Genomic DNA, 15,682 nt, shown 5'->3' with positions numbered 1-15,682 from the left:
CCTGCAGACTCACCCAAGGGTAGCCGGTGAGATCCTAGACTGAAATGTCAACACGCTAGAGCCCATTTGTGAAATACAAGCCTCTAAGCAGAGAGGACTTGACATTTTCATGGGTTCCTTTGCATAACTGGTTTCATCAAGTATGGTTTTCTAATTTAAAAGCCTTGATTTCAGTAAATCACAATAATTAAAAACCAGGCATAACAGACAATCTATATAGTTAGCAAGTCAAATTTCTAGAATGTTCTCCAAATAAAGGCCAAATCCAAAGACCCTCTGAAATTAAAAATAAGAGTATCTGCATCCTGAAAGCCTATAAAAAGAAATGTTCATGGTGTTTGACTGATCACAACAACAAAAGTTGGCCATTCACTCTATGTTTGTAGAGATACTAGGAAGACTAAGGCTGTAAACCTAATTCCCACCTGGAAGGAGGTATGGTAAATAGCTCCTCTCAGCCAGAGAATGAACAAGCAGCTTCCCCAGTGATCTGCCAAATAGTGAAAATTATTTCAAATGAGAATATTTTAGCCTGTGTGTGGGATAAAATAATCTTTAAGTGTTGCAAGGCAGCTAAAAGTTACTCAAAACTAAATCTAAGTTCTACTTACGGTTTTATTAGCCCCAGAGGGTCAAATGTATGAAGTTTGAAAGCAAACCCAAAACCTACACGGTCTCATGGACTGCTAACAAGGCATTTTGCTGTCAGATACAGGTGTCACCTGTTTAAGATGAAGGAGTATTTTCCTTCAGCAGAAGGAAAAAGAGAGGAGAAGTCAGAGTTTGGAGGAAAAAGAACAGCTGTGTCTATTGGAGGGAACAGAACTATTCCTCTGCAATTCTTGGTCAGTGTCATATCTTCTCTACTCTACAACACTGTTTGATTAAGAATATGAGTTATATATCCTTTTAACTTTTTCACTTAGAAAGAGACTAGAGAGTGTGTTAGGAAAGAAGGGAGAAATGTAGCTTAATATATATGAACAGTGAGCATACTAATAATATTTTTTCTAGCTACCCAGCCTTTTATCTGCATTAGCTGTGTTCATAAAAGAAAAAAGCCACCAATAATTTTCATCCAGTGAAAATTTCTGAGACTTTGAAATACAGTTTAATCCCAAATTATACAATGCTGATTCTTTATTATTTTTAAGCCAATCACTTATTTCATTAAGGTTATAATATTTCCACTGTAATTTCAGTGCTCCATTTTGAGAGAACATTTTAATTTTTCTTAGAAGGTAAAAGTAAAGTCAAATTTGCTAATTAATTACCTTTTTTAAGAGATTCAGATTTCATTAGAGTCCTGTTCCCAGCAGAAATCTATTTCATCAGACCAACCTTAGCTAGTTTTGTCATGCATTTAACCTGTTTTCTTTGACCTGTGTGATTGTTTTATTGTTATGAAAGTTAAGAAAGAAACAATAAAATACACAAGAGATTATCAAAACTGGGATCAGTCTGAACCAAGTTGCTGCCTTTCTTTAGTTGTGAAATGAAATCCCAGGCTGGGGAGGTGGAGGGGGGATTCTCACGAGAAGGAGCTAGAAGAAAATGGGTGACAGCAAAATGATTTCCATGCATTTTTCATTTCCATTCTTGAATAAGAATGAATTCCCTGGATTTGAAAACTATTTTGGCAGAATACACTGGAAAAGATCATTCTTACCTTCATAAACTGATCAATGTTCTCTTTTCATTCTCTTTTCCAAAGGGAGAGCAATTCCTATCTTTCTAGAATATAAACGTTTCAGAATGACTCACATGTTTTGACAAGCTATCACATAAATGGGACTAAATATCACAAGAGTATTTATCAAAGCATAAAAATACACTGCATAATATAAACCTTATAAGCAACCAGGGTTTTTTTTTTTATAATTAAATGAAAACCATCATCAAAAGAATTACATTTTGAAAATTTTCAGTACAAAATGCTTGCTTAGGATGTGGTGAAAATGGGGTGAAAATAATTTTTTTTGATATTGCATTCTAAACTAAACAATATCACGTGTCTAAAAATGGGTTTAAACTCGTATTACTTGTAATTGCACTTGTTTTCTTTCAATCAACTTCTTTTCCCCCAAATGAAGTTCCCTATAAGTGAATCATCTCTTTTTTCCACTGACTATAAAAGAAGCTGTGTAGCAAATGTAAATAAGAGTAGACACATGAATATGCCACCAACATTTCTTATTATATCTTTTCCTGTTATATAGGCACTTCAGCTGATGTTACTATCACAATATTACTAGTCTGGAATCTTTCCCAGAGAAAACCAGTAAAATTAATAACAGTTTTCTTTTCTGATCAAAGGTGAAGCAAAACAAAAGGTTTGTTGCAGAGGAATATGAGTGCTTTCTAATTTTGTTTCCACAAATAAAAAAGTCAAGCAATCATTTTAAGTCAAGCAAAATATTTCATTTTCTCCCCGCCAAATATTTTTCTCCCTTCCTAGGATTTAAAGAACAGCAGCAAAATCATTGGACATAAGTAGTCAATGTGGGATACAACCACATACAGTGCTTGTGTCCAGATGTTCATTTGTCCACAAGTTTGAGCATTAAGTTCCAAACAGCAACAATTTGAAAAGCTGAGGTGCACAGTGGGAAAGACTAGCAAAGCCCTTCACAGTCCCTCTAGTATCTACAAACTATACTGGATAGATAAGGAAACTTCAGCATATGTCCTTCTAACTCCAACTGAATTCTGTAATTTGTGTTTTCATTTAAAAGAAGTTATATATTTCTTTTCACCAAAAATGAATTTCAGTATTGATATGAGGGGAAAAAAACGGAGGGGGCTACAGTCTTCTGAAAAAGGGCAGGCATCACTTCATTCCAAAATAGTAGATGTGTTCTTTCAACATTATAGTTCAACTTTAATGTCCATAGAATCTGACTTTTACTTACATCCTTCATTATTTATAACAGCTCCTGCAAAATAATTTATCTGTTTGTTTGTTTTCTACTCAGATTTGGAATAGCTTTATAGAACACAGATCTTCCATCCTTCAATAGCATTGTTATAAGCACATAAGAACACAGCCAAGATCTGGTCTAGAAACAACAAGGTACTTTGGTAAGGGCCTTTGGCCCAAGGAGCTTAAACTTTTGGACTAATGCTATAAGCTGTTCTGCACATGCCGATCTACCTGTAGGATAAAGGCTCGAGCCTTGGTTGACTGCAATGCAAACCCAAGTGTCAAGCTTCACAAACTAAATTGCAAGATCTGAACAGATAATTGTGGAAAAAGAAAGGACCAAACTGAAAATATGATCACTTAATTATATAACTGGGTATTATAAGTACAGTACAGGCTGATGGCTCCTGAAGGTACTAATTATCATTACTATTTTAAGCAACACCTTCATTGTGGATATAATCCACCATTTGTTCATAAAGTTTGCTTGTTACAGCATATACCTGTAACAATTCTTAGTGGAATTTGGGCTCCAAGAAAGATTTTCCTTCTTTTTTTTTTATTTTGAAATAACGATAAGAATTTAATTTAGTGATCATTTTTGTTCCATCCTGGTACTTATTTTAATAGGACCATTTTTGTGCTTAAAGTTGAAAACATGTTTTAGCACTTTGCAGAATTAAGCAAGAACATAAAATCCAGAGGCAGTCCTGTGAGACATGGTCAGATGGACACAGGCAGCAACCCTGCAGTTCATTCAAAGAGGTTCAATAAGAATCTCTATGGAATATGAACTAAAAATAAACCCTCCTCTTAAAAAATGCACACACAGAGGACTTTGCAGCACTATGCCAAAAGAAGGCCAGATAAAAATATTGTTTGCCAAGGTCCATTGTGAACAGATCCCACACTCTCTCAAATGAGTTGCGTTGCACAGAACTGATAATATGGTTCTGAATGGGGTGCTGTGCTGTGGAGTCAATAAGACAACACTGCAATGCCCCCCAGTATGGGAAGGCAGATGGCCTCAGCATGTTTTCATGCTTGGTCAGGTGTTATTAATCTATGACCCAGAGAGCAGGTGGCTGTCATAAATTGCAAGAATTTTTCACAAATCATTCAGCTCTCCAAAGAAGCCAAGTACCCGAACATGCTTTTATGTCTTAAAAAAAAAAAAAAGAAAAGAAAAGAAAAGAAAAAAGAGAAAAAAGAAAGAAAGAAAGAAAGAAAGAAAAATGAGGCAGAGATTGCAACCAACGTCTACTTAAAGTAATTGCTAAGTTTAGGCAATACTGCATAGTGAAAGAAGAAACTGGAAATGCTACATCCAGCAGCCTCCTGTGTCTCAGTCCTTTTGCCATTAAAAATTATATGAAGCACATATTGTTGAAGTAAGAAAACTCTACTTCTAAGGCAAATGCAATTCAGCAATAACTTAAAAATGCACTTCAGTGACGCTGGACTGGAAGTATTTTGAGCCCAGCATTCTGCTTCCAGTGAGCTTTACCATTTATTATTTGCACCAAGAGACTGACTGGGGCCCCACTTGAGATCAAAGATACTGTCATATTCAAGGCATGACCTCCTGCCTAGGAGGAGGTCACCATCAGCATAGAGAAGAGACCCAGAGAGAAATGCTGAAAATGTTGCTCATCTATAGAACAGGGAAGGCAGCAAATCCCAAAGGTCAAATTCTGAAGAGCTCAGCTCCCACTTAATCATGTAAGCTAAGGATCCACATTTGCAGAAGTGCTCTGTTTTCAGCAGCCCATAACGGTGTCTCCTGTGCATGTCTACACTGAAATACGGAAGCCAAGCTGGAAAGCGAATCCCTGTATCGCATGATCCTGTCCAGTCCTCTGACCAAAAAACTGGCTCCTATCACCATAACAGACAGACTTACGACAGAGGCAGCCCTGCCACAGTAATGTAGATGATTTTACAGAAGCATGCAATCTCCATGAGGTGAAGAAGAGTAAAGGAAAGTAGTATTGTAGAAGAAGGTACCTTACTGCTGAACTATCTCAAGTATGCTTGAATACAATTAATATATGCCATAATATATTAAAATTGTTCTTCGAGTTACTGGGATTTTATCTGCGTATTTAGCAGCTATGCTATTTGTACAAGTGATTCAATGTTTTATTGACATTCCTTGCCTATTACCACTGGAACTTTTTTTAAAAATGAAATAAATTTTGCAACTTTAATTCAGTTTGCCTTAACTGTTAAATAATTTCTGCCACATTTTTAACAAAACCCTCAAGGCAAATAAAAATTGACTCCGTGTGTTCAGCTTCAATCTGAACAAATTGAATCTAAACCATTAATGCAGAGAAGGTGGTGTGTAAAAGGCAGAGGAAGAGTCCCAGGGGCTCTCTGGGTAACAGGGTTATCTTACTTGTGCATCTGGTGCCTCATTCAAGGAGCTCTAAAACTCTGGAGTTAAAAGTCATAAGTCCTGACATCAATGTGCACTTCTGTGCAATAAATTGTGCAGAACCACAGCAGTAAGGTAATAAGCAAAAACTAGTGGAGCTTATAAAATATAAGAAACTAAAATATAAACTGAAATATTCATTTAAGAATATGGGGATGGAATTCTTTGAATTTAACTTTAAGCCATTTGTGGCAGATGGCTAAAGGGGAACAACCAAGCAAAACCACATACACGTAACAAAATCCTTTCTAAAACATCTGTTCCAGATTTACTCTATGACAAGAGGTGATATCTCAATGAGAGTTTTCCTGTGACCACTACTATTAATAAATGCTAATACACTTCTCTTCAAAAGATACAACATATACTATTATAGCAATATAAAAAGATGGATCAAGGGAACAAACAAAATTATTTTACTACACATTATGTTAAAGAACAAATCAGTACTTGGCTAATTTAGGATCTTAGAAAAATGTTTACATGGCAATTTTTATAGAAAGCTAAACTGTCTTATGTGGTTGTTTCCCTTTTTGGTTTACTTCTTTTTTAGGGCCTACAAAAGCTCTAGTATACTGTGGGAATCATTCCTTGCTCTTCAGATTCTACGTTAGATGCAGACTGACAGAAGTTTTTAAAGCTCGCCTTGAATCATTGGGGAAGAAAAAAAAAAAAAGGAAAGAAAAGAGTCAAATTTAACCAGGTGTTTGGAAGACGTTCTGAATGAATTATCACTCTCTCACTTTCATTGTAACATTAAAGGAGGAATATGGAATGTCAAGTTTTCCCTCTAAAACTAAACGTAGAATAGTGCTTGTTCAGCACATCAGTGACAAACACTAACATTTCAAAATACCCTTTTTTTTAAAAAAAAGACAAAACCACAAACATAAACCACATATCCTCTTGACAGTAGGTTCCTCTGAAGGATTACCATGGTAAACTGTAACCCGAGCTCCAATTGCAATGTTCTCTGAAGGAACATATTACACAAAACCTCATGTAGAGACAACACGCAGATGGCAGGTTATTGACTAGTACGAGAGCCTGTCACATAATAAGCAGGACAATCTTTTACCAGGATAGTATAGGAGAGAACTTACACAATGGGGATTTTATATTAAAGGGCTCTTGAGTTTAAAAAAAGTCACTAGCTTTTATTTTAATAATAAAGGTATACTTTTAAAATATTTTTCCTCTTTTCATTAATTAATGCATCTGGTTACACGTTTACTTTGCTGAGTCTCAACAACAAAGATAACTTTACCAGCAAGTAGAGCTACACAAGGAAAAAAGGCATATTTTGAATGAGAATAGAAAGTCAGTTTCCAAGTTTCATGGGCAAAAACGGTCTCAAAAAAACTCTTATCTGTGCCAACTACAATGTCCCTACTCAATATAAACTTTTAGATTTTATAAATTTACATTTCTAAATAAACTAATTTTGAAACCTTAAAGGCACACAATATATACAAGAATATATAATGAAAAGTTTAGAAAAGGCAATTTCACTCAAGCACAATGAAAAAAAAGATGTTTTCATCAAAAATTCCCAATATTGCTACTCTTCCATTTTAGTTGGATCCAGTGAACTAAATACAACACTGCAATACTGGCATTTGAAAAAAATCTTCAATTGTTTTTCTATACTCCACACTATTAATATTTCTTTGGAGTTCTGCCTCTCACTTCTACAGTGTTTTGGCGACAGGATGGTTTAAATAAGTGAAAGAATAAAAAAAGGAGCTAAATCTACCTTGTGTTTCAATCTAGGTAATGTCACTGGACTTACTGACTCTGTTTCCCACCCATAGGAAGACAATGCAAATTATCTACTGCAATACACGCACATTTAAGTAAAAGTATCCTTTCATTTCAGAGCCTTTTGGACTAATGCAGCCTTCCTCCCAGCAAGGAAATAAGTGGTTGGTTTTAGTTCAAATGAGTTCTTTACACTTTGAACTCACCAAGCTGCTCTGCTCAAAAAATGAGAAGACAGGACTGAGAGAAGAGAACTGACTAAGCCTACACCACCATTGAGAAATAACTCCTGGATCTGTATTTTCAGTCTCAGTGCCCCAAGAAAGGTTGTGTTAGTAAATAAACTCTAGATTTGCTGGCTAAGTACCAGCTAAAAATACTTTAGAGAAGACATCAGCAGATGCACATTGTCTGCATAAATCTGCAGTGATGTTTGAAGGTAAAGGAGTTGTGCTATTTCATTTACAATCCAGCTGCAATCTGATGATTGTTTCCTTCTTTAAACAAAAGGCACTTTTTTTGGGGGGGGGAGGGGGGGGAGTGGTTTAAAAAACAAACAAGCAGAAGAACAACCTCACTATGTTTAATTGTAATGACTGTTTCTGTCAGCAAGGTCATTCGTTAACTGCAGCACCACAATAATTGCCTCTATTGTTTATTGCATAGGTTGCCCAAGACTTCATATTCTATTACAGCATTGTTGAATAGTAGAAATGGGACAAAGGTTCAGGCAAACGATGTCGTCATTTAGCCACCACAAATGTGAATAGCTATTTCTTATCTGCTTGCAATAATAGACTTATCACAGTAGGCATTTTCTAGATGGAGACTAGTGGCTTTAATTTTACATATAATCATTAAAATCTAAGTGGTGTGAACTTTCCTTGGAGCAGACAAGATGTCTAATATAGTAGTAATTACTGCTTAAAACTTACATTATCCCAGGCTATTTTAAATGTAAAGGAAGAAGGAGTGTTATGACAATCACAATCTTAAAATATACAGAAAGTTACAATATATGGTCATTGGAGAGGAGCAAAATCAGGAAAGAAAGGTGGTCATTGGAGAGGGGCAAAATCCCACACAGATCATTCTGAATAGGTAGTGTTGAGGAATTGGGCATGGTTCTTCCTGCAATGCACAGGTCTGCAAAGCTTGATAATATTAGCCTCAATATTTGAAGCAGTACTGTCACATTGATATGGTGCTACCTGTGAACATATAACCCTGACAGACCCTATCCGGTACAGTCCATGGCACAGTCAATCTGTAAATAAATGCAAGTTGACTGCCTTCTTTCCTCAAAAAGCCAGTTCAGAATATTGCACGCCAAAGTATTTGAGAAGCCATGTTGATGTATTGAGGCAGAGATGTTTCACCATTATGAGTTTCTTGGACTGTTTAGCAAAAGAGATTAGCTTATACATTCAAAAAAAAAAAGTTTACCTTCCCACAATGTCTTTTGAATTGCAGAATTTAACATACAAAACCCCAATTTCTACTTAATCAAGAACTGGAAGGACTTAAGTATTGACAGTACTACCTAGACTAAATGGTGAAGAGTTTATAGAAATTCTTTACATAAATATGTTGTGAACAGATATGAGCCAGGAGACAACCAGCAATATCAGAGCACCAAACAGTCTTAGGGAATATGCATAGATTCCAGAATGAGGCTCCTTTACTAAAATGTACAGTCTCTTTTGCTGGGAATAGCTTAAATGAGGCTTTAGATGGATGCAAGGATCCAAACTGCAAAATGAGATGGGTTTCCTATTACCCAAGCATTTAATAATATAGACAGAATTTTAATTTTTCTTTAAGAAAAAAAGAGGTTGGGAATTATTTTCCTCCAGCTTTCATCTCTCGTTGCTGCTGTGGCCCTAGATTAGTACAGAAAACAATCAAAATCTGTATGCAAAAATGTCACACTATTTCTCTTTGCAAATGGCTACTCTGTTCTCTGAACACTGTCATTTTTACTATTCTTTTAACACATACTTTTCATCTAAAAGCTGTTAAAAGGCCTCAGCTCTGTTAGTGCAGGCATCCCTTTATCTGACACCAATGATTTTTACCAGGTCACTGGTTTAATGCCTTTAAGCCCTTGATAAATTAATCATGAGTGCGGTCAAATGATTTTGTCAACTTCATAACAGTATCTGCAGTTTTGAATAACTGGCTCCCAATGGAAGATCTGCAATGAAAACCCTTTAGCAATTTTTTAAAATCTCCTCCCATCCACAAGAGTTGAAGAATTGCAAGGAGCGTGCTACTGTCATTACAATGCCACATCCCACGCTTACAGACGACAAGGCTTGACAAAGGGGGAGAGGGGGTGTAATTACATCAGGGCGAGTGAGGCATTTTTACCTCTTAGGAATACATCAGGACTTAAACACCTCCCACAGTCTGCCCCTCCGGACCAAATCCGGACTCAAGTCCTTGCTGATCTCAACTAGCTATATGCATTGTTTAAATGCTTGCTGGATCAAGCTACAGCACTAGTTTCTGGATGAAAAAGCAAAAGCATACAGTATAGAAATCTCTCACACATGTAAACACACAAGCATTAATTTAACATTATACATCTTTGTCCATTTAACACCCATTCAAAAGAAGAGGTGGCATTATGTAACAGAATTTTGTCTCCCTTCTAGAAATCAAATTCTGTTCTAAAAGAATTACAACTCTTAACCCTGTTACAAAATCAGGCCACGTGGGCCTAAAATCACTGATAAAACAGTGCTTAAATGAAGCAAATTTATATTATTGATGGTTCTCATGACCTGTGAAGAACTTTTGGATTGAAGGACAATTCCAATTACTAAAACATTCAGCACTCTAATAGGGTCTGCCTTCCTCTAAGAGTACGATAGGATTTTGGGAGCCAGCCCTAAATGATGCTGCAAAATATATCAGTGTAGGTGATGTATAGAACGCACTGATCTGAAAGCATGTCTGTCTGGGTCAGAAATCACAATCAGAGTGAGTGGCAGATTTCCAGTCCTTGACAATGCTGCATCTCCCCGAGGAGGAAAGGGTGTAGGCAGGGTGGCTGAGTGACCTTGATACACTGAGCTAGTCACAAGTCAGCATTGCAAGACTGCGCTCCAGGGAAGTTGTGATGTTATTAAAGCAAGACAACAGGAGAAATATTGCCAGAGGCACTGCTACTACAATAAGGATTTGTGAGAGGGGCAAAATTGAAAGAAACAGGAGAAGCAGTTGGGAAAGAGGATCAAGACAGGGATAGCTAACCAGCAGGGCAAAGGGTAAGAACAATGTGGACATATACAAATCTACTTTATAAAGACGACGACGACGACGACATGTTCTGTATTTTCACAAAATTATTGAAAGTCCAGGCACAATGCAGTTAATGTATCAAGGAACTGTACACAGACAAAAACATATCGTATGTGTTACAGTTGTGCTGAACAAAGGATGAAGTACTTTTTCCTTATAGCAGCTACAAATCACTGAGGTAGAACTGTCATTAAACTACAGAATTCAAAAACAATCAAGAGTGAAGAAGGAACACAGCAAAGATGAGGACCGCTTTAAGAGCTGTGTTAATTGCAGTATGTAGAGAACTATATAAAAGAGAATAATTCATCATCATATGCAAATAATAAGATCCATGCAAATACTGTATTCTGCTATAATCTTTATATCAGATTCTGACCAGAAAGAGACTGTATTTATTTCCTGAGATAGAATGTGATGTCTGAAGTGTCTAAGGCAGCTCATCTGATAGATATTCCTAATTTTTTCCCCCTCACTCATTGCTAGTTTTCTATTCATTTGAAAAGGTGGTAGAGTTACAGCATTATCTCTCTTTCAATTAAAACACCTGAGCATATTTAAAATTGCCAGCCCATTCCTGTACCAACAAGCTTCCAAAACAAATGGGAAACTAAATGCATTCTCAAATGGCATGGGCAAGTAATGAGTTTTCTATTAAGGACACTTCCATTGAAACCTCAAAAGTAGAGAAGGGAAAGAAAGAGGAGGGGAGGGAGGGACAAGCCTAGTTGCTTTGATTCGCCTTAGAAGAGTTGTGGTCCTCATTCTTTGTTGGAAAGATGACCAGTACAGTACTTATCATTGAGCTAAACAGAACATGTTTGGTTCACAGAATTGTAATTTTAGCATTAAAATTGCTTGCTGCCAATTTCTAGCAATTTGTAGCTGTTTTTGCCAGCAAGTGCTAACAATCACCAGGAGTCAGATTGCAGCTAAGCCTGTCAGCACTTCAGTTTTTGGCAAACATTTCACAGATAATATTTTGACACCTCTGTGATCACTTGCAGTTCAGTGATATTAGAGATCACAGGTTGAAGAACATTGCACTATAGTGCTCTTTACAACAATTACCCTCTTCTAGTCTCTGAAAAGAATGAGACCAGCATTGCTTCTATATCTTAACAACAGATGTTGCAAAAGTAGTATTTAACTTTAAAGATGGATCGCTTCCATCTCCATACTAGTTTCCACAAAACAGTCACTTGCATAATGCCTGTCTATAGAGTTTCACTTAGTACATTTGATAATACACATGACTTCAAGGACATTCAAAATGAGGCACACACCTTTACTTTAAACTTTAGCAGTTGGAAGAAAATTCTGTCATTTCACTTGTACTCTGAAAAGCTGGAGAAAGTTGTAGACTTCTGGGTTTTGTTTTTGTATTCTTTGCCCAAAGATTTGAAAATCAAATGAGAGAAGACCCCCAACAAACTAAAAGCCAATTCCTTTCTGGGTTAAAATCAAAATAGCTCTACTAAATTTTAGAATGCAATATTGCTTACACCAATAAATGTCTGGCCCAATATCTGTCAAGCTGTGCAACAGACATGATGTGTGGAAGAAACAGGTTTTCCATCGGAACATGGGAAAATTTTAGTATATGACCTTAAGATTCAGAAAACTTCCATATCAAAAAATGCAATGGCACAAGTGTCTGCACCTTGTAGCTATATCCTTGTACTTGTTCAAACTCAAGTTTCAAAATGCCATCAACCTCAGTATCCACCTAGTGAGGCTAGATATTTTTCTTCTATAGAAACCAAAAGCATATATTCACATAAGAATGTGTAGTAATATTTATTTAAACAGATAGGAGGAAAACAGAAGCTTATCTCTAGACTGTAAATTTCATTTTTTGAAAGTTTAAATCTTCCGGATGCAAATGCAGCACTATGAAGAAAATAAGTTTTCAAACCTCACATGTAAGTTCAAAACACATACGATTGTTTCATATGCTTTGGTATCTTAGAAACTATTGAACTATAGAAGTCCTGACATAAATAAATCCAGCTCCTGTTAGAGTCAACAGGAGTTGCAACAGCATACCAACTGAATAGGAGCTATTATATAGTAAAATGTCAGAAGGCATTTTGCTTTCTATCCTAAAGTTTGCCTCAAATTTTCCATGCCTTGGCAGGTTGTTTTCACCTGTGATTTAGTGATTTCTTTTTAATGCAAAAAATTAGTTGTAGAGTTTGAAACCCACTGTTAGAAAGTGTTTCCAAATTTGGATGCACAAGGCCTTAACAACCACTGCACTGCTTCTTACACAGTCTTTTAAACTACTACAAAGTAACTACCACTTTAAAGGGAGAACTGTCTTATGTTAACACAAGCAGAGCGGAAGATATCTGATCACAGGGTGTAGGGCAATAATGAGATGGTGCATGCTTCAAGCAGCAGCATTGTTTGCTTAAATGCTGCTTAAATCTTCCAAAAGAGTGACTTTTTCTAGCTATTGAGTAAATAACTTCTGGGTGCTCATCAGACATGGGGTACACTTCAGCAGGCTTGCCGTCTCCATAGAAGAGCTTCACACTCTTGACCACGTTCCTAGCTAAGTTTCAAACCGAATAGTACGTAACAGCAAAGGAACTTTGTCCAAAATCCATGCTTTCTTTTGCACAGCATCCATATCTCAGTGTTGAAAACAATAAAACAACCTTTGTGCAAAACCCAAGAGATATTTTAAAGTCATTTTGAATGAATCTGAGCAGAGCCTTTAAATCTATTCCCCTTTATAAGTACTATGTTTAGGTCTGGTCTACATTTGAAAGTCTGCAATTCAGCAATAATGTTAGTTTAGCATTTTCTCACCACCTGAGTCACATCACTGTGAGAACCATTGCCAGACTTATACTGATATACCACTACGCTCACTATCTCACCTATGCAAAAATGTAGAAGGCATATGGAAGTACTTCTATATACTGCAGTTGCATTCATACAGAATGGGGACTGCGAGAGAGGGAACCTCTTTAACACTAGCCATGTAGATAAAAGCAACATTTGTTCAGACAACTCCAGGATGCTGCACAACAAGGACAAAGGCTCCGGGCAGATCAACCACAGCAGGAAAGAGGGACAAGACATGTTAACCTGTTGAAGGGGATGCCCCACCTCAGTTGTCCCTAAGGCATTCAGCCTATGTCTGACCTGCACCAGCAAAGTGCTTGGGCAGCACTACTCAGCTACTATAAACTCTGCCACCATCTCAAATGAGGGTTGCAGTTTCAGAGTAATTTTCAAGTTACTGGACTGAATACAATAGGTTTGCTTTTTCAGCTGTAGTTTCTTATTTCTGTTCACTAACAACTCCTTTTCCAGTCTATTTGTGACCAGGATAACATGTCATTTGGCAGAGGTGGTTATGTCCTATCACACTGCAGAAAGTTGCTAAGAGGTTATCGTCACAACTGTCAATTCAAACCACTTTCTAGCTCGTGCAGTATTCCAGCTGTTCAGATCTGCACTGCTATTCTGAACAGCAGAGTTCACAGAGCTCCAGTCTTAGATTGCGTGTTAGATTTCTTGATCAAATGGGTTTCCGCAGAAGCGCACAATACAAATTCAAATCAAATTAAAATGAAGAAATATCCTAAAAAAGGCCCATCCTGAATCTAGCACTCCCTGCCTCTTACTCTCACCCCTCACTTCCAGTCTTCATCTCTCAGTTTCTTGTGGCCTTTCTCATCAGATTCACATTACCTACTGCAAGCCTCTCACACATCTCCTGCCTGACTTCACACCGGAGGAAATGCATTAATATAATGAACTCTGGCCCCAAGAACGTTCCCACTGGACCATGTTTTGTACAGGAATCTGCCCCCTTGCCACAGCAGCTGGAAATTTCAGACCAGAAAATGAAACAAGAAAGTAAAATAATGTGTAATTAACCTTTATAACAGCTTCTCAAGATACGTGGCAGGCTTCCAACACTCACCATGTCTTCAAATCAAAAACTAAAGATTAGAGATCAGCGATCGTTTTAGCTACTGGGCATGACGCGGGAGCTATCTGTGAAATCTTCCCATGTGATATATGAGGTCAGGCAGTAAGATTCCTCCTAAAATTTAGAGACAAGATTATCAGCCTGTAATAATAGAGAGAGCTTCAATTATGCCAGTGCTGTTTTACAGATTTCCAAGGGAGAAGACTGTCATGTGTTTTGGCTGCTCAGAACTCTATGACATTTTTCAACAGAAGGAGAGAAAGTTTTGTTGCTATCGTCAGTATTCTTTAGACAAATTCTGTCCAAAATTGCCCTAAGGAAAAAGCAACAAAAATCTAAGATTAGAGTCTGGATAGATTACTTACAAGACATGCACAGGATATGAAGTACAAAAGGTGTCTTGTTTGCAAACCCCTACCCACAATCAAAGTAGAAGGACCATAAGGTGGCTAGAGTTAACACAAAGTAATAAAATTTATTATCTCTCTGGTGATCTCAGCAGTATCACTGAGGCAGAAAATAATTAAGCATCTTTTATTCTCTTTTATTTACCTGGTGGAGTCACACGGTTTTACTCAATAGTAGTCCTAACTTTTTAGGTCATGCAGTTACATCCAAACTATGTCTCGGTTTTACCTGGTACAAACAGTAATTTAATGTAACCTAATTCAACATACTATATGTTCTGATATTAAAAAAAAATTAGAGAGGCAAGTTTGGAAACAAAATTCAGACTAGAAACACCACATGTATACATGACCAGGGAACAAAGCAGTTAGATGTACTAACATTTTGACATGATATCAAAACAAAGAAAACTACTGCTCCCACTTAAAACTAACAATAAAAGGCATCTTGTTTTCACTCAGGTACATTCATGTTGTGACAATGTAAAAAAAAGTGAAGGTTATTAAAGTATTGAGGGGTTAAATTTAAATTACCTATATAATCTGAAATGATGCCTGAATAATATATTGCTCTCCAGAGTATTTTTGTTTTCTGAGAGCTGCTTAAGTAACCAAGCTGTACACTGAATACACAGATGATGAAGCATTCATGAGTCTAAACTAAAGCACCACTTCATCATATACTTTTGCATGGCTTTGAGTATGTTGCTTTAGGATTTTTTTTTTTTTTTTAGCAAGATGGTAGGCAAAAATCAACAAAAAACCTTCTATTTTTTAAGGAAAGAATGCCCACGCCAGTGAGGTACTAAGGCGATTTCTCGGCCATGCTCAGGCAGCAGGCCTCAGGCATGCCTGCAGGCCTTCAGGGGCCTGGGTAGTGATTTCAG

Source organism: Calonectris borealis, chromosome 9, assembly GCF_964195595.1.
Source record: "Calonectris borealis chromosome 9, bCalBor7.hap1.2, whole genome shotgun sequence".
NCBI classification, from domain to species: Eukaryota; Metazoa; Chordata; class Aves; order Procellariiformes; family Procellariidae; genus Calonectris; species Calonectris borealis.
Note: the sequence above shows the minus strand (reverse complement) of the source record.